At 43.1% G+C, this 20,416-nt stretch overlaps 1 protein-coding gene across 4 annotated transcripts in view; it reads right to left on the bottom strand.

Moving 5' to 3' along the window:
• The window catches only part of LOC147010978 (cationic amino acid transporter 2-like), a 73,444-nt gene extending 53,537 nt beyond the window's left edge, over positions 1-19,907 (bottom strand). The window contains exons 1-3 of one of the 4 annotated variants that reach the window (XM_085859666.1): positions 18,546-19,901; positions 18,065-18,412; positions 11,670-11,800 (exon numbers count right to left, since the gene is read on the bottom strand). The gene's annotated coding sequence lies outside the window, so the exon portion shown is untranslated. Of the gene's footprint in view, positions 1-11,669; positions 11,801-18,064; positions 18,413-18,534 lie in introns of all 4 variants that reach the window. The other 3 variants (XM_085859667.1, XM_085859665.1, XM_085859664.1) reach the window with 3 other exon arrangements.
• Positions 19,908-20,416: the final 509 nt, after the last annotated feature.

Genomic DNA, 20,416 nt, shown 5'->3' with positions numbered 1-20,416 from the left:
ACGTCGCTCTTCCGAATTAACCCCGCCCACAATCCATCCGGCAATCTCCGCCCACAATCCACCCGGCAATCTCCGCCCACAATCCACCCGGCAATCTCCGCCCACAATCCACCCGGCAATCTCCGCCCACAATCCACCCGGCAATCTCCGCCCACAATCCACCCGGCAATCTCCGCCCACAATCCACCCGGCAATCTCCGCCCACAATCCACCCGGCAATCTCCGCCCACAATCCACCCGGCAATCTCCGCCCACAATCCACCCGGCAATCTCCGCCCACAATCCACCCGGCAATCTCCGCCCGCAATCCACCCGGCAATCTCCGCCCACAATCCGCCCGGCAATCTCCGCCCACAATCCACCCGGCAATCTCCGCCCACAATACACCCGGTAATCTCCACCCACAATACACCCGGCAATCTCCACCCACAATACACCCGGCAATCTCCGCCCACAATACACCCGGCAATCTCCGCCCACAATCCGCCCGGCAATCTCCACCCACAATACACCCGGCAATCTCCACCCACAATACACCCGGCAATCTCCGCCCACAATCCACCCGGCAATCTCCGCCCACAATCCACCCGGCAATCTCCGCCCACAATCCACCCGGCAATCTCCACCCACAATACACCCGACAATCTCCACCCACAATACACCCGGCAATCTCCGCCCACATCACACCCAACAATAAGTGTGACAGAAGACACAGGACAGAATAGCCACTTATATAACAGCGCAATGTCACCGCGCTGTAACAATACTCCGAAGAGTGCAAACCCTCCACCAGGCTGAACAGTTTACGTTTTGTGTCCCACTGATGGGCTGCATTTGAACCAAAATCTAATTGGCTTGTTCTTGTCACCGAAGCAACTCCTCCACAACTTTTGGAGATATCATGATATACATAGTTTTTGGCCCTATCTCTCATTTCTAGAAATTCGGCCGATGTTGACCTTTTGGCCTATGTTTACGTTTTGGCCTATGTTGACCTTTTGGTCAATGTTGACCTCAAAAATAATATGTGGTTGAATCCAGTGACCTGATGTTTATATGCTTTTCTAATTTCAAGTCAATGGAATGAAAATTGACAATCCTTACGATAGTTCACAGACCAGTGCTGTATGTTTGTTAATTTCTGGAATCCTTCGGATTTCGGCAATTATGTTGGTCAGTTGTGTGTGTCATTCTGTGTGTCTGTTTGTTTGTGTGTTTGTTTACCCTGTAGCAGCCACACTGTTTCAGCGACCATGACCAAACTGGGTACAGACGTCGGCCATGGTCCAACTTAGACACTTGTCGTTTTTGGTGAATCTAGGTCAAAGGTCAAGGTCAAGGTCACCGAAAAACCGAAATTCTTATTTTCGCAATAACGTCCGCTAAAATGGTCGTATCGACTTCAAACCAAATCCAAAATGTGCATCTTCCAATTCTGCGTCCAACCATATGTCTCATTGAGATGTCACACCAACACCCTTCTTAGCGGTCGGGGGTCGAATGTCGGGGGGGGGGGTCGGGTCAAAACTGTCAAATTGTGATAAAAACGCCATTTCAAGTCCGATTGACTTCCAAGTTATGATCATGACCAAACTAAGTGCTGTAACTCATTAAACAGTAGCACTATCGACTTATAAGAACCAAATTGATTTCCAGGTTTTTGTTTTTTCAGAGATCATGGAGATATGACAAAGTTATTCTGGCAATTCCTTGCTCAACGAGCAATTTCATTTGTTTGTTTGTTTGTTTTTCATGCTACTCCTACAGTTCTCGGCCAATTACATCCAGACTTGCTACATAGGATCAGCATGATCCCAGTTAATGTACAGGGATGTTTTTATCTTTGCTGCTTGTCTTGGAGGGGTGAGGTGGGGGGGAGATGCAAATGCTCTTTGTAAATGTGTATCGTGTAGCGCCGCTCCAGGCGGTGTAGTGTATTACAACGCTCCACCATTTACAGTACAGTATCCCTGTCCCCACGTTTTCCAGTGCTGTGAGGTGTTTTGAATTATAAGCAGTAGGTATGTTTTTGTTTCATGCACATAACCCATGTTTTTTATTTTTGTTTTTGCATATACAGAGCTGTAATTTGCCTATACACTGCCCAAATAACGGTATGCATCAGAAGAACGTGTTGAATACTTGGAACAAGATCATCCGCTGGGCGGGTACTCTGCTCATTTTAGAAATTCGGCCTATGTTGACCTTTTTGCCTATGTTGACCTCAAAAATAATAGTGGTTGAATTCAGTGACCTGATATGTAAATTCTCTTCAAAATTTCAAGTCAATCGGATGAAAATTGACAATTTTAGAAATTTGTCCTGTGCTGACATTTTGGCTGATGTTGACCTCAAAATAATAGTTGGTTGAACTCAGTGACCTGATATGCAAGTCCTCTTCAAATTTGAAGTCAATCAGATGAAAATTGAGGATTTTAGAAACTTGAAAAAGTTGTTGACCTTCACTCTATGATGACCTGTTGACCTTTTGACCTCAAAAATAAATAGGATTCTGTCAGACCACCAACTCCACCATTTGGTGAAGTTTCGGGAAGATCGGTTTTAAATTGCGACCTATAGGTGACTGTAGGTGATCGGACAGACAAACAAACGAAAGCGATCAACATACTTGTCAAAATGTTTTTTTTCTTTTTGCTTAGTAACAAACAGACAAACAAACAGAGCCCAATGCAATACCATCTCCTCTGACGAGGGTAACTAGACTGAATGTAGGGGATGTTGAATAATGACCATCTGGCATGGTCTTTGCTCCTGGAATATCAAGCCATATAACTGGAATAGACTGGTGTTGGCATAATGGTCGAGGTAGCTGGCTTGAGATCTTAGGGTCTTGAGTTTGAGCCCCTATCGTGCTGTTGAAATAACACCAGGTGGGTCGACTCAGCCTGTCATCTTTCTGGGGTAGGCAAAATAAGTATCAGCTAACTGGTAACAGGGGCACAGCATCAATGGCACAGATGCACTTCCAAAAAATGATGCAGCTAGCAGCCACAGGCTGCATATGAAACAACAACTGGAATATTCTCATCAGAAACTTTCTAACTTGAAAATATAGTTTTGACCACTCCTATCCATAGCTGAAATAAACAAGAACACTGTTCAGAAAGAAGCAAGTGATGAAATGAATACATGTGCTTTATTTGCGTAACATTCGTTTTGAAATATCTCCGAGTGCGATGTCTGTGCTAGAACAAACAAATAATTCAACTGAGCGCTAAATAAAGGCTCACACCCATCGACCACATGGCTGTAACCCACCACCCTGGTACGTTTTTGGCAAGTGGAGAATTGCAATCTCGCCGATGTGATGCAACATTGAGGAGTAGGGGTGTGTGGGGGGGGACTGCATGCGCTGTAGGGGGGTACCGGCAAGCCATGCACCAGGCACGCACACCTCCGTAGGTGTGCCTTGCGTTACGTGTGCCTTGGCTAATGAAGCAGCAGGATTGAAAGTAAGTGGGTAGATGCGTTGCTGGGAAACTGAAAAGGTTTTGCTGCTTCGGTGGAACTTTCAACAGATGGCTATCAGGTTCACTGAGTCAGCATCCATCATGGTCATTGAACAGCTGTTACTTACTGGCTGGCCACAGGCCAGCGCACATACAGGGCGTGTGTATAAATTTGTTCTTATACTGTCTGCTAAATCATTGCACTTCTTCAGATTTGGAACTTTCACAGAGCTTCTCAGATATAAAAGGTGAAAGAATGTCTGCAAAAAGATGCACACAAATGATGATGCAATTACGACGCAGCTAAAAATGACCAAAAAATAAATATAAACTGGCCAATGAGGATGCAGGATTAAAAAGTAAGTGGGAAGATATGCCTCCACCATCTACCCACTTACTTTCGATCCTGCTGCCACAAGATAGACAAGTTATTTGCTCACTAAACATTTGATCATTATATTGCTTATCAGAAAGACTCTGATTAAAAAAAGTCACTTTCACCGGGCTGAATTAAATTGCATAACTGAGAAAAAGTTTCAAAAGTGAAAAAGTTTTGCAAATGTGTCATTCAGGTCAAGACGTAATGTTTTGTGAACCTCCCTCCCCTCCGACCCACTAGATTTGAGTTGAATAAAGAGGTTGAGTGCCTGGTGTTGGCATAATGGTTAAGGTGGTGGGCTTGGGATCCAAGGATCCTGAGTTCAAATCCCACTCGGGTGTTGAATTAATACCAGGTGGGGTTGACTCTGCCTGTCATCCTTCCGAGGTCGGCAAAATGAGTGCCAGCATGCTGCTATCCGGTGTTGGAGTGGTGATCCGTCTAGGATTGTGCCCAATAGCCAAGGAGACTGCTTCGTCAGCACCAGCGCTCTGCACAGAGTATTGTCCCAATGGATGGATGGAAGGAGATTAAGGAGACTAGATAAAAGAGATAGGGCTAAGGTAATGTTAGTGGGAGTTACATGTTGTTCTCTCATCGGCATGGAATTGTTTTCCCACATCTCGTGAAAGTTTAACAAACAGAAGTGCTGGCTATTAAGAACATAACTCGAGTAAAAGAGGTCTCATCTTTCCCCTGGAGGTTTCAAGGCTCCTTCCTGACATTCGGGTCCTCTGACGGTTGGCTCAACCTGCATACAAAGACATCAGTAGGGTGTCGAGAGCATTGTGCTGCTATGGGATGTTACAATTTGTGTTATATTCGTACCATGTTTGGTAATTGTTGAACCTGTTTCCAATTATATTTTTCAGGAATGCAAAAATAACAAGAAAGCATCCCAAAATGCAAAGGCTGTCCGCGTCCACTTTGTACTTGAACAAAACTTGACGAAAGCAACAGCTAAAAATAACAAAAACTGTATCATTTATTAATAGATGACAAAATGTAAAATTGATGACAAAAGCTCAGATGACAAAAATGTTATGGCCTGGACAGACAAAATGAAGATCAATGGTAAATAAATAAAGAAACACGGAAGAGATTACAAAACCAGGCAGTTTCATGCTTACACATGGCGGATGGGCTGATAAGGCCTATTTGAACTTACTGCGACTTTGCTCTTTGACATTTTGATGAAATGATTCATTAATTTTCTCCATATTTTCACAACAAAATAAAAGGTTTGTTGAATATTTGATGGCAAAATCTCAAATGGTGAAAGAGTTGTGGCCTGGACACACACACACACACACACACACACACACACACACACACACACACACACACACACACACACACACACACACACACACACACACACACACACACACACACACACACACACCTTATTTTTGGGGACTCCGTGGGGGATGGGGAGGGGGTAGGGACCTGGCTGCGGTGGCACGGGTATAGGTTGTGCAGTGAGCAGGCCAAAGCATGGACCACAACTTAGCACCAAAGGTACATCAACGGAGACAAAGTGTGATGGAGCAGATGATGCAGATCTACCCCTGGAGAGAGAACAAGTCCAGCCCACAAACCCAGATGAGATTACACTTACACAGACAGAAGAGACGAGAGGGGGAGCACTCGGGAGAGTGCAAAACCTCCGCCGCCAATACTGCTGGGTCACTCAAGTGAACCTTATATCTTATTCATTAAATATGATGTCGACAGTGCTGACAGAGTTATAGTTCTTTTCTCCAATATATTTTTTTTTTTTTTTTGGGGGGGGGGGGGGTTGGAAAACACTTAAACATGTAGAAATGCAAAAAAAAAATTTTTTCTCTAATTTTTTTTGGGGGGGGGTGTTGGAAATCACTTAAAACATGTAGAAATGCAAAAAAAAAAATTTTCTCTAATTTTTTTTGGGGGGGGGGGGGTGTTGGAAATCACTTAAAACATGTAGAAATGCAAAAAAAAAATTCTCTAACATTTTTTTTTGGGGGGGGACAAAGTCCAAAATCTAATGGCATGATCTTTGGAGCAGACCTAACCCCCCCCCCCCCCCCCAAGTTTCGTCGAAATCCGTCGAGGAGTTTTTCTGTAATACTGTTCACAAACAAACAAACAAACAAACAAACAAACAAACAGAAAGGGGTGAAAACAGTAACTTCCGATCTTCGATGGCGGAGGTTAATAAGGGCAAGAATGGTACATGATAATGAAGAGGAAGACAAGAGAAAACAACTGAGCAAATAAGAGGAGGAGACAAGGATGATGATGAGCAGAGTAGACTGTATGAAGAGTTGGCCAGCAAAATAGAAGAGATGGGATCGATATCACTCAGGGAAAGTCCACAACTCTAGAGACGAGAAAACAATAAAATGACAAAAAATACTAGTTAGGAGATCCACCCAAGGACTCAGAAGAATGGTACCAAAATCATCCTGCTTGAAGGAAATCAATACTGTGTGGTTTGCAGTGGCACTACTCATTCAATAAAAAGTAACAGGCAAACAACATCGGACCAGACAGACAGAGACCAAGCACCATCATGGAAATGGAGAACAATGACACAAAGAGCACAATTGAGAAAGGAAATGGGACAAATACAACAATTCATGAGAGGAAACCAAAGCCCATTGCTGAAGAAGAGGATCCAAAAAAATAAAAACCAAATATAAAATTGAGGACAAAGACCTCGATGTAATGGGTGCCGAAAACAAACTCAAAATAAAAATGATTGCAAGGAAGAAAAAAAAATCGATTACAAAGTCAACAACGGGAGAACGCTAAACCAGATGCCGCGTTTTTGACGGAAGTTGAAAAAAATGGCTCTTCTTGTTATTTGGGTTGCTGACCCCTTCTCAAGGCTATCATACCAACCCAAAGTAAGCAGCTTAATTATTCCTCCAAAAAAGGGCTGTGTGTGCGGTAATAGTAAACTATAACGACACTCTGTGCTGTTGCGACGTCGCCAGATATACCTCCGCCCACATTATTACATCATTAAACATACTTGTACCTAGTTTGATTTCAATCACTCAACCCAGATTCAAAATATTAAATAATTCTGGCTGCCAGACCATTTATGCGATCAGGTTGAAATTTAAAACATATATTCCACGTGATCACTCGATCATAACTGTGAAGTTTCATGTCGATTGATGAAGCGGTTCAAAAGAAAGATTTTGTTAAATATTTTCATTCAATCTATTATGGTTTCCAGACAATGAGCCTCATCAATTATTCATGAACACGCTGGTATCCCCAACGCTTGGGGAACATGTGAGTGAAGTTTCCCCTTGATCTGTCAAGCCGTTCTGGAGAAAGTGATTTCTAAAGATTTGAGGGTAAATCCAATATGGCTGCCAAACCATGTGACCTATGACATTATAGTTGGAGAACTTTTTGTTCCTCATGGATAGGCGATCATACTTGTAAAGTTTTGCCTCGATCTGTTCAGCTGTTTCAGAGAAGAAGATTTTTGAAGGCTTGTATGCTAATAAAAATATTGTTGCGAATTCGCGCCCGCCGGCGTGAGATCGGCCGCTCGACTTGAATGGCGGCCACCTCGCCCACAGGAACGGACAATTCTGTCGTGACCCTCTCGGAACAACGCCGGGAGCTAGTCACGTGTGGGGGTTTAACCCCACCACGACCGTGCCAATTGCCCATTCGCGCAGGATAGGTTTGCTCGCCAAATTCGATCTACCTAAGTACCTGCGCGGATGGTCGACCAGGCGATCGTAGCTCGCCGCAGACCGACTCCGGACACGAACCGCTTAAGCTGTCCATTCCGTGCTATCGGGATAACCGAGCGGTGTTATCGTCGGCCTCGACGGTTCCGATTAATTATCGGGCGTATTAAGCCCACTACGAACCCTTTTACGTGAAGCAGGATGGAGGGTCAATGAAGAAAAGACGAAGCGAAACGGGAAAACAGTTCACACAATGCACATTTATTACACAACACACGGAGAGCACACATATACAGCCAAACAGTCAAAATGCACATTTAGCAGTTACAACAAGAGAAACAACGACGCAGAGTTACGACCGAATACGCGTACACACGGCAACACTTACACAGTTCTACTTTACAGACGGCGCCAACACACATTTACTCAAAAGCAAAGGAAAGAAGCCACCTACATAGACAAGGGGGCAAACGGGCCTGTAGGCCAATATGCGCGCGTGACCTGAAGGAGCGGCCAGGTCCGCGAGACCGGGTGGGTCCTACCTGCATCCTCGTGACGCATTGGCGGACGAGCCGCAGATGTGGCCGCGTGGCTGTGCCCCGACTCCGTGCTCCTTGGCGGGTTTCGTTGGTACGACGTTTGGAGTGGGGTGGGAACGGGCCCCCTTTGTTGCACTATCTCAGCGTGGGGGAAAAGGGAGAATTGTTGATGCCCTGGGGGAGGGAGAATGGCTGGCTGGCTTGGGTCCCGCGACGAGCGATCTCCCACCGCGACCTCGTCGCCGACCGCCGTCCTTCTCGCCTAAGACCCGAGCTCCTTGGCCTCTTCCCACAACTCTCCTCAGCCGACTGCAGAACCCAACTCGATGCCTTCGCCACCCGACTCCACTCTGCCACACTCTGCTGCTGCCACACTCTGCCGCTGCCCCACTCTGCTCTCCAACCAAAAACTGACTCTTCCCGATTTGCCTTGCACTCGCCGTTTTATAGGCCGGCAGGAGAAAACAATATGCAAATTTCCGGATCAGGATGTCCTCGGGGGGCGGAGCCATGCTCACCAATTGGAAGGAGGAAAAGTGGGCGTGAACCTCCCCTGATCCTAGAATTTGACTAGAAATTTGACTAGAATTTGACAAGATCCTAGAAATTATGACATCATAACAAAGCCACCAATAACATCACTAAGCAAGAAAAAGAGCTACCAGAGATTGCAGACCCTCACCAGGAATTGTTTTGTGTCATGTCTGTGTACTGGTGTGCTACATAATTAATAAGAGACATAATTAGAACTGCTACTTTGTAACTGCTGGCAGTGATGACCGGGTACCAAGATGTCCCACTTTTATGTAACTCCGATTTGATCGGACACCTGACCATGACCTATGACGTTTATTATTATTATTCAACTGAATCTAGAATGGGATTAAAATAAATTCAATTGAAATCAAATGGAAGACCAAATAGATACATTAGAGTAATCAGAATTGGATTGGAGTAATCAGAAGGAACGCAAAGAAGCAAAAAGCAAAGATTAAGTCATCAGGAAGAACTTGGACAAGCCGGGAGGCGACGATGGTTCGCGGGCATTATTGAGGAAGCCCTACCGTAAAAACCTATCTCTTCCATCAAAATTGACAAAATCAAATCGGATTTTTTTATATGTTGTACTAATGGAGATTACGCACAGCTTCTAGGAAATTAAATTGCGAGAAAAAAAAAATCGAGAAATAAAATAAAAATAAATAAAAAGTTCAAGTGGGCGTGGCTCCACCCACAAGGGGCGTGGGACACCCCTCATACAAAAAGACACAACTAGACCATGATATCTAGTTTGTGTCCAATTTTCATCAAGATCGCATCAAACATCACGGAGCTATGCTCTGGAGAGGGTCACAAACAGACAGACAAGCCGGTAGGCGACATGGCTGCTCGCTCTAGATGGACGCTGGCCGACGCGATTAGCCGATATTCATGTACATGCTATCAATCAATTTAGCACAATAAATATGATTATCACAGCCCTCTTAGTTTGCGCCAAGAAACCCGCCTTGTGAAATTTCAGGCATGTTTCCAAAGAGACTCTAACAAATGGCAGCCCTGGTAGTAATTCCATTTATCTATTTGCTTAATATTTAATTTTTTTATATGATGCTGTAAGACATTCTCCTTCGGCACAAAAAAACAGGTCCCTCGAAGGTCCAGTTTCGGAGGTATTGATTTTTTTGTACAGTCCACAATAAGTGTACGATATACGATAAAGTATTTTATATGTTGCTAAGCAACGGAGGTGTGCATAGCAACCATTCATTTTTGTGTACATGCCAGCCACATTGTACACATTTCACCCAAGTTTCATGAAAATCAGAGTCTTTCTCTTAGAGATATTCGCAATTAACCGTTTATGAAATGTTTGACATGTACTCGGCCAAAACCTATCTCCTCCTACAAATATTTTTTGTTAGGGCTGTAAATTGGCATGAAGGGAGCGAGATAGAATGCGCACAGAACTCTAAGCTTTGATTTTTCGATTTTATTTTTTTCGATTTTTTGACCACTTTAAAGGGCCGTTGCTATGCCGTTGCTGGGGCCCGGGGTCCCATATTCGAAAGCACACGATTCCCAGAAATATTGGTCCTACCTACCAAATTTCATTGGAATCGGTTGAGTGGTTTAGCCCCTAGGCTTGACCAAAGTTTCGCGGACAGACAGACAGATGGAAATGTCCAGAATAAGGGTGCTCTAAGAGCAGCCAAAAGTTTCACCTCAAACTGTTCAGCCACTTCAGAGAAGAAGATTTTTGAAGGTTTTTAAAAAAAAACAAAAGGAATATGGCTGCCGAATCACGTGACCGATGACATCATCAAATTTTTTTTGTGGACTATTTTAGCCCAAGATGACCCTCAAAATTTTTCATTCTAATCAGATGTAGCGTTTTACATACGCAATTATGATGTCATAACGAAGACACCTATGACGTCATAAAAAAATCACACTTGTTTTCCATGGAGAGTACTTCACATGTGCCAAGTTTCATTTTTTTTTCTCCAAGACCAGTTTCGGAGATACAGTGGTCCAACGTTTTTCCTTTTTTCCAACATGGCTGCCACACTGTGTGCCATATGACGTCATAATTATCATCCAAACATTCGACTTGAGTCATCGCACCTATGGTGAAAAATTTAGTGTCAATCGGATAAGCGGTTGTAGAGAAAGCGGAGAAAACTAGCACGGACGTAAGTATGTACGTACAGACGGACGGACAACCGGAAAACATAATAATGGCTCCAGCGACTTCGTCATTGGAGGCATAAAAAAGGTTCGAGTTTTATTGAGACCTGATACAAATGCACCACTTCAAACCTATCCAATTTACCTGAATAAAAGATTATGGGTGAAGCAAAAAAGCAATATTTGCATCCCCTTCCAAATGCCCTGATATTTGTACAGCACTTGCAGTTGTTTGCTCACCCTTCGAATAACACAAACACAGACAATAAATGTGAGGGCAAGGGGGATGGAATGTTGTCTATTCTTTAGTAATACACGGTGTGTGACGGGACGGAGGCAGGCGTATCGGACTTGAGCTGTGTCGTCTGGGTATGATTTCCGACGCAACTATAAACTGCTCGATTTGTGCTTCACGGGTCGGGTGTTGCATCAATGAGTATGCCATCCCTCGATTGGAAGTTAGGGCCAGGCGTCGCTTTTGTTAGCATTAGCTGGTGGACAAAGACCCCACGGTGTCCTTCCTGAAGAGTACATGACCTATCGGCAGTACCCTGAACAACTTACAAATTCCTGCTCAAATCACCGTCAGTTGCACGTCAGACCAGGCCATCCGGTTCATGAAAGGCTTTGGCCAAAAAATTTTCACCGGCCAAATGTACAAGAAGATGGGGATAATTGCTCTCATTACAGAAGTCGTAGCAGTAGTTGTCTTTAGTAATAAGGTATTTTGAAATAGTACCCTGTGATCTTTCACAATCAAATGAGATTATTTATAGGCCAACGGGAAACTCTCCACTGAGCAAACATTGTTGGGGTCGGGCGAAGGGGGTGGGCGTCAACTCAACTCAACTAACAAGGAAAAGAAACATCCTATTTCTAAATTTCTAACCTTCCACAATGATCTCTCTGACACTCTGGAAAATCCTCTTTATCTATTTGCTGACGACATCACTCTCTGCCGTGGCATCAATCATCCTTCAGGTAGGCAGGCATTTTCCAGCTACTTCCATCTCTTCAGACCTTCACAAAATCATAAGATGGTCAAACACTTAGAATCTATCTTTCAATCATGACAAATCTATATATATATATATATATATATATATATATATATATATATATATATATATATATATATATATATATATATCTCTCTCTCTCTCTCTCTCTCTCTCTCTCTCTCTCTCTCTCTCTCTCTCTCTCTCTCTCTCTCTCTCTCTCTCTCTCTCTCTCTCTCTCAGCACCGTCAGGCAAACCCCACACTCTACTTAACAATCCTCTTGTTACACACCCAATATGTTGACCAAGTTTTATCCGAATCCGTCCTTAACATTTTTGAAATGATGATGAATCACTTTTGAAATTCTCATATCCGGACCTGGATCTTCACCAAAATCTCATGAATTAGATCTCGTCATATACCCAACCTGTCCGCAAAATTTAGTTTGAATCCATCCATAGCTTCATGAGATATCCTGCTCACAGACAAACAGATACACGGGGTGCAAACATCACCTCCATCTTCCTCAGGTGGTGGAGGGAATTATGTATACTGTATATATTGTTACGTTTGAGGGGGGGGGGTATGCATTCAAAGGGTAATTAGGATGTTTAATTAGGTATGCCATGCTGTTCGAGTTTACCAGGATCTCAATGTAATAAGTAGCAATTCAGTGGTGATAAGTTGTCTAGTAAATGTTCATTTCTTCAAGGGGGAAATGATAATTAGATAGGGATACGGGATAGGGTAAGTGTGTCTGCGTAAACCCCTTTTAGTAGTCCCTGGAGGCTGGCCGTGACGTCACAGGACAGGGCTGCGGATGGCCCCACCCCGTGATCACGATTGGCGGAAGGCGACGGCGGTGGGCCAATAAAACGGCTCGATTGGAAGTGACGAGGACGGGAGGATAAAAAGGTTCTGTTCGGGGTCGAAAAGGAAGAGGAAGAAGATCGGGACAAAAAGATCGTGTTTTTTTGGTGTGGAGGCTGTTGCGCGGAGAGCGTGCTTGTTGTTGTGCTGATTCGATCGTGTTCTTCATCGTGTCTTGGAGCCTTGCTGAGCCTCGTGCCTCACCTTGGTTGGCTCTGGGGTTCTGCTGACTCGGAGTACAGGGTCGAACGGTGGGCGGACCTGTCTCCCTCTCCTGCTCGCAATTTGGCGCCAGAACTGGTTCCCTGGCGGCTGTGAGCGGACTTGGGCCAGGACCAGGAGGTCGACAGCACCACGGTTTCTCCTGCCCCCCCCCCCTGACGAGAGCAAGGCCAGCTCGTCCGACGCTGATCCAGGGACAGTTGCGTCCACACCACGGTCCAGCCTGACCACCAGAAATAGCTACGTTGTGTGTGTGTGTGTGTGTGTGTGTGTGTGTGTGTGTGTGTGTGTGTGTGTGTGTGTGTGTGTGTGTGTACTTGGCGCCTTACAGGGTTTGAGATCTGTATATTCATTGGAATTGTCTGTGTTTTCCCCACGCCCGATCCCACACCATCCCGTCGAATCGCCCCGGATCCCTCTTCTTGCCGAGTCTTGTTATTTCTGGTTAATAATAAAAACAAATAAACATCATCAACTCAGTGAAAAGCGACTCGTGCCACCTTCCTCGTCCCGTTTGCGGTAGAGCGATTAGAACCGCCATGTTTGGGTTATAAATAAATAAACCGCCTCCATCGTTTCGGCTCATTCTACGTTGGCGGGACTGTTCAAGTCCCGTGGACGTCACAATATATATATATATATATATATATATATATATATATATATATATATATATATATATATATATATATATATATATATATATATATATATATATACACACACACACTACCAGTCAAAAGTTTTAGAACACCCCCATTTTTCAGTTTTTACTGAAATTTAAGCAGTTCAAGTCCAGTGAATAACCTGAAATGGTACAAAGCTAAGCAGTAAACTGCCAGAGGTTAAAAAAAGTTTCGGTTCCAAAAAACTGAAAAATAATGTAAATTTCAGAGTTGTTAAAAAAGGCCCTTTTCAGGGAACAAGTAATGGGTTAGCAACTGCAGCTGTTCTGCAGCAATGAAAGTAAATTAAGCCTTGAAAGTTGATGCAAACAATTCCTACAGGTGTCCCAACTTTTGTTGATTAGTTACAAACCTTCTGTCTGTATAAAAGCAGTGTTGGAACAGACTGTGTTGCTGCACCCTCTGAAGCATTATTTGGATAATATTGCACTGCAGGAAGTAGTGTATTGTTATCATAATGGCAAGAAAAAGACAATTAACAAAGGAAGACAGACAGACCATGATAACCCTTAAAAGTGTAGATCTTTCCTTCAGAGAAATTGCAAAGTAAGCCAAGGTGTCAGTGAGTACAGTTTCCTACACCATCAAAAGGCACTTGGAAACTGGAGGAAACTCCGACAGGAAGAGGTCTGGCAGACCCAAAGCCACAACAAAATCAGAAGACAAGTTTCTGAGAGTTAACAGCTTGCGTGATCAGTGGCTCACAGGACAGCAGCTTCAAGCACAGCTTCACAATGGTCGAAGTAAGGAAGTCTCAGTTCCAACTGTGAAGAGAAGACTTTGAGCTGAAGGTTTGACAGGTCGAGTGGCAGGAAGAAAGCCATTGCTGAGATGGCAAAATAAGAAAAAGAGGCTTGCCTGGGCCATGAAGCACCGCCAGTGGACTATTAAAAACTGGCAGAAGGTCTTATGGACCGATGAATCAAAATTTGAAATCTTCGGTTCATCACGCAGGGTTTTTGTACGCCGTCGAGTAGGCGAAAGGATGGTTCCCCAGTGTGTGACACCAACTGTCAAACATGGAGGAGGAAGCGTGATGACCTGGGGTTCTTTTGCTGGATCCAGAGTCCAGAGTCGACTTGCACAGAGTGACTGGCACCCTGAACCAAAAGGGTTACCACAGCGTTTTGCAGCGCCATGCACTACCCTCTGGTCTTCGCCTAATTGGTCAGGGGTTCATCCTACAGCTAGATAACAACGCAAAACACCTCCAGGCTATGTCAGAACTACCTTAGAAGAAAAGAACAAGACGGTAGGCTTCAAATCATGGAATGGCCAGCACCGTCTCCAGACTTAACCCCCATCGAGCTGGTTTGGGATGAACTGGACAGAAGGGTGAAAGCAAAGCAACCTACAAGTGTAACACATTTGTTGGTACTTCTGCAACAGTGTTGGGAAGAACTTTCCAAACAATATTTGATTTCCATTGTAGAAAGAATGCCACGAGTATGTTCGGCTGTTATATCTGCAAAAGGTGGCTACTTTGATGAGTCAAAAATTTAGATTAAATTTTGTTCAACAAAACGATTCTATGATTTCTTTTTTATTTGCAAATGTTTATTTGTTCTATGCTTTAATTTCAGAGTACATTGAAACATTAAACTCCTTAAATTTCAGTAAAAACTGGAAAAATGGGGGTGTTCTAAAACTTTTCGGTAGTGTATGTATGTATATATATTTATATATACAGTGTGTGTGTGTGTGTGTGTGTGTGTGTGTGTGTGTGTGTGTGTGTGTGTGTGTGTGTGTGTGTGTGTGTGTGTGTGTGTGTGTGTGTGTGCACACACCCACCCATTGATTTACGGAATACCATTATATACTTCCTTGAAAGGTTGTACATAAAGCTAAATTCCATAAAACGAACCCGATTTTCCAATTGACTTCCATGATATAATTATCTCCACCACCCAAGGTGAAGAAGGTTATGTTTTCACCCCACTGTGAGTTTGTTACTTGCAAAATAGAAAATTTCATCTGATTAACCTGAAAATTAAGGAGCAATTGCATAGTATAGTACATCGCTGAATTAGGAAACCAACTACTTTTGAGGTCAAAAGGTCAAAGGTCAACTCAAGGTCAAACTTCGAAAATCATCAATTTCAGTCTGAAAAATAATCAATTTTCATCCGATTGACCTGAGCTTTGTTTAATATCGTCAAATTTAATCTTAATGAAATGGAAAATTTGATGTATCCATGGCAACCTTTGGAGAGGGTGTGTATTTTGCAAGTATCGTGCTCTGCACAACGTCTTTTTCTTGTTTGTTTGTCTGCATAGAAGTTTAGTGTTTTTCTCCACAACCACTTGTCAGATTGAGACGAAATTTTCAACATCGGAGCGACTCCTCATGTATAATGTTATAATGATAAATGTGACGTTATGGGTCACGTGGTGTGGCAGCCATGTTGGCAAAACTGAAAAAATTTGGCCTCTGTATCTGAAACCGCAACAAGGAAAAAAACTTGAAACTTGTCACATGGCAAATACTCCTCATGGGGAATGTGATTTTTTTTATGACGTCAAAGGTGCCGTCATAATGATGTCATAATTGCATATGTAGAACGCTACATCTGATCAGTATGAAAAATTTTGAGGGTGATCTAGGGATAAAATGACTTTAACAACAACAACAAAAAAATGACGACGTCATCGGTGATTTGTGATTTGTCAGCCATATTTTTTATTTTAAAAAAAGAACCTTCAAAAATCTTCTTCTATGAAGTGGCTGAACTGGTCGAGGCGAAACTTTAGAATTATGACCACCTATCCATGAAGAACAAAATGTTCACACATATGATGTCATAGGTCACATGGTTTGGCAGCCATATCAGATGGAAGAAAAATATGAAATCGTTTTTTCTCTGGAGCTGCTTAATTAATTGATGTGAAACTTCACATTTATGATCTAGTAGCGATGGGGAATACATGTTTTAAATTTCAACTTTATTGGACACATAATCTGGCAGCCAGAATTATTTGTTTTTTTTTGCTGTGGGTTCTTGTTTTTTCTTTTTTTTGTAATATGAGGCTCACTTGGCTGTGCGTGGATGGGTTTGAGGGTGGAGGAGTAGCAGCTGAAATGCGATTCCTATCCAGGTTCTTCCTGATGACTTCATCTTTGCTTTTTGCTTGCTTGGGTTCCTTCAGATTACTCCAATGCTTTGATGCAACCCCGCTTTGGTCGGACGCCTGATCCTGACCCATGACGTTTATTATTATTTAATTTAATTTAGTATGGGATTAAAATTAATTCAATTCAAATTAAATAGAACACCAAATACGTACTACTTGTGATTCTATTTGATTTGAATTGAATTTATTTTAATCCCATACTAAATTTGATTGAATATAATAAATGTCATGGGGCAGTGTCAGGTGTCCGATCAAAGCGGGACGTCTCGGTACCCGGTCATCATTGCCAGCAGTTATAAAGTGGCAGTTCTAGTTAGGTCTCTTATTAATTACGTAACACACCAGTACACAAATGCCACACGAAATACACCACAGTCCTGGTGAGAGTCTGCAATCTTTGATTGCTCTTTTCCTTGTTTATTTTGTAATGTTACTTGTAAGCAAGTTTAATTTGTTTGGATTATAATAAATGTGGATTTGAAATCCCCAAAGATGAATTAAATTTTAAATTTCACTTTAAACTTGACGATCATCCACCCTGCCATTACTTTGTAATTAAATATCCTGTTCATTCTGAGGTTCCTTTTTGGGGCCCTTCAAACTACGATAGAAATGTCTTACTTCACCATGTATCGAGCCGATTCATCACGGAACGTGAACATTCGTCATCGCCAAGCTTCATGCTTACACCTTTATGGAGAAGAACTATAGCCAAGATCACATGATAAACATCTTGAAGCAAATATCATGGAGAACGAAGTAGATTGCAAAATAGTTGTCAACTCCCCCCCCCCCCCCCCTTACCCACCAGGTCCCACCTCAACCTCCAACAAATATCTAAATGGTCATCAGAATCCCAGAGCAAAAATACAAATGAATAAGTGAATCTTGTGTATTGTTACATATTTACCTTTGATGAAATGCATGCCTAGTACCAAGATGTGTGTGTGTGTGTGTGTGTGTGTGTGTGTGTGTGTGTGTGTGTGTGTGTGTGTGTGTGTGTATGTATATATGTATATATATGTATATATATATGTATATATATATGTATATATATAAATATATACATGCCCATGCTGCATCTGCTTGAAACATGTATGGGACATTGTTATCGGGGAATTATCCAGTATTCACAACACAAATTTAAAGTCCGGTAATTACTTTTCAGCAGCAGTCTTCAAAAATCCGAATTTGACAATTTAAAGCAATGTAAATAAATAAATAAATAAATATTTCTTAGCTGTAGTACAATAAATTAATTCAGGGATAAATGAACAATTTCCAAAGAGAAACAATAAAAACAATGGACATATAACCAAAATCTATCGCTCAGATAGAGATTAAAATGGTGAACAATCTTCTTAACTGACTCACCGAGTCTCAGTTGTTTCTGTTGTGTCCGCTGTGGTTGCTTCACACGTGTGTCCCTCTTGCTGATGTTGCAACGGCAGATCAGATCTCACTCGCCGAGCCTCCTCCCCTCCCCATTCACCATCTTCAGCAGCACGGAGCGTCAGCAGAGGGACGACGAGTTCCTGCCGGTCACTGGTTTGAATCCGTGCTCGACACTGCGGAGCCAAAATTGTACTTTGAAGATGTATCAGGAGTGGTGGAAGGGAGGGACGGGGTGAGTGAGGTGGTGGTGGTGGTGGTGGCTGGTGGAGGGGGATGTGGACGTCGGAGTCGAAGCGTAGGTAAAGGACGGTCATATGTCGCAGTAACCTGTGATTGGTGTGGAGAGATGGGTGGGTGAGAAATGTCCAAAAGTTAAGGTATTGCCATCAACATGTGCAGTCAATTCAGGTCAGCAAAGCTTGCCAGAGTGGAGTTAAAGAGTTATTTACACAAAATTCACCATCTTGGTTTCTGTCGGTCAGCTTTCATTGAAATCTTGGTTTCTGGAAGTCAAACAAACTGCTCCTCCAGGACCTGCATGGTATTGATGGTATCGAGGATGGGAAAGTACAACCTGTGCAAAGTGTGGTACAAACAGGACACGACGGTGGACGGAGGTACAGCAAGCTTATAACATGTCGGATTTGATCCTGGGCAAGCTCAAAGTATATATTTACTCCCTATCACAGGCAATGCTCGACATGGTATCAGAAAGTAAGAATAAGATTGTGCATAAAAAATTAACGGGTTAACAAATACAACGCAGCAGGATTTGCGTTTTGATTTTGGTGGCGATTTGAAGAATAAGACCTGTTTTTGTTCTCCAAGACCAGTTGGTATTAACCGAGAAAATAATCATGATCGGTCATCCTGGACAGAATAAGAGAGGACAATGAAAGGGCCAGGGGAGATGAAGATGTATGAAGGAGAGCAGTGGACGTGAAGTGGAGATATAAGAAAGAGGAGGAGAAGGCAAGAAAGAGGAAGGGGGGGGGGGCGAGAGATGTTGGATGAGTGTGTGTTTGTGTGTGCATTTGGCGAGTGTCGTGGTTTCATGGCCGGCATTAAGAGTTGGAATTTCACAGGCCACACAGTGCTACCCTTGTTCCAGAATGCCTTGGTTCTGCTACCCTGGTGGCACCTCTGTCTTCATTTACCCAAGGTTGGCACGGTGGACACGTCTCAGGTTGAACCGCCCGAGTGCTGCCAGGTCCCAATGTGTCCAAAGCCGAGCGTGCTCTGCATTTGATGCCGACTATGTGGCACCCAACAGCTAGCTTGTTTACATGAGGTTTTAGAGTACCCAGAATGCCTTGGTTCTGCTACCCTGGTGGCACCTCTGTCTTCATTTACCCAAGGTTGGCACGGTGGACACGTCTCAGGTTGAACCGCCCGAGTGCTGCCAGGTCCCAATGTGTCCAAAGCCGAGCGTGCTCTGCATTTGATGCCGACTATGAGGCACCCAACAGCTAGCTTGTTTACATGAGCTTTTATAGTACCCAGAATGCCACAAATCGTAGTGAACTTCCGGTGTAATAAACAAGGAAAATAACATGATGTAAGTTGACATTGCGACGTCACAATTTTGGAGTTCATGAACATTTCATATAGATTTTTGCAAATGTATTTTTTTTGGGCATATTTTCTGGGGTCATCTGAAAGGTATTTTTAGCCATTGTAAAAAAAAGCCGCAAGTCAGCATAAATTTTTATAATTTTATGTAAATTTAAATGATGCTATTAACTCCAAAATTGTGACACAGCAGTGTGGACTGTTCGCCAATATTGCTGCATTTAAAAGTAACGTTCTTATTATATCACATTTTATCTATCTATAATTCCAGCAATGTGTGTGTGTGTGTGTGTGTGTGTGTGTGTGTGTGTGTGTGTGTGTGTGTGTGTGTGTGTGTGTGTGTGTGTGTGTGTGTGTGTGTGTGTGTGTGTGTGTGTGTGTATATGACTGTATGTTTGTGTGTCTGTATGCGACCGTCGTTTCTCGACGAGCACCGGTCCGATCTGATTGAAACTTGTCAGGAATATTGCTAGGGACCTGTGGATGTGCCTTTTCAAGGTTTGATATTAATCGGACAAGCGGTTCCCAAGTTACGGCCATTTATTTACCAAACCAATGACAAGACACGGTGCTATGACGTCATGAATGACGTTACAATTAATGTTTATTATTATTATTATTTTTTGCACGATTGACGTTACAATTCTTCTTCTTCGTTTGGTATGACGTCACAATCGACGCTGGGGACCTGAGTATGTGCCTTTTCAAGGTTTGATATTAATCGGACGAGCGGCTCCCAAGTTACGGCCATTTATCTGT

This window comes from Eptatretus burgeri, chromosome 16 (genome assembly GCF_056783735.1).
Source record: "Eptatretus burgeri isolate ZD-2024b chromosome 16, Ebu_testis_v1, whole genome shotgun sequence".
Taxonomy (NCBI): Eukaryota; Metazoa; Chordata; class Myxini; order Myxiniformes; family Myxinidae; genus Eptatretus; species Eptatretus burgeri.
This window is presented reverse-complemented; position numbering and strand designations above follow the sequence as displayed.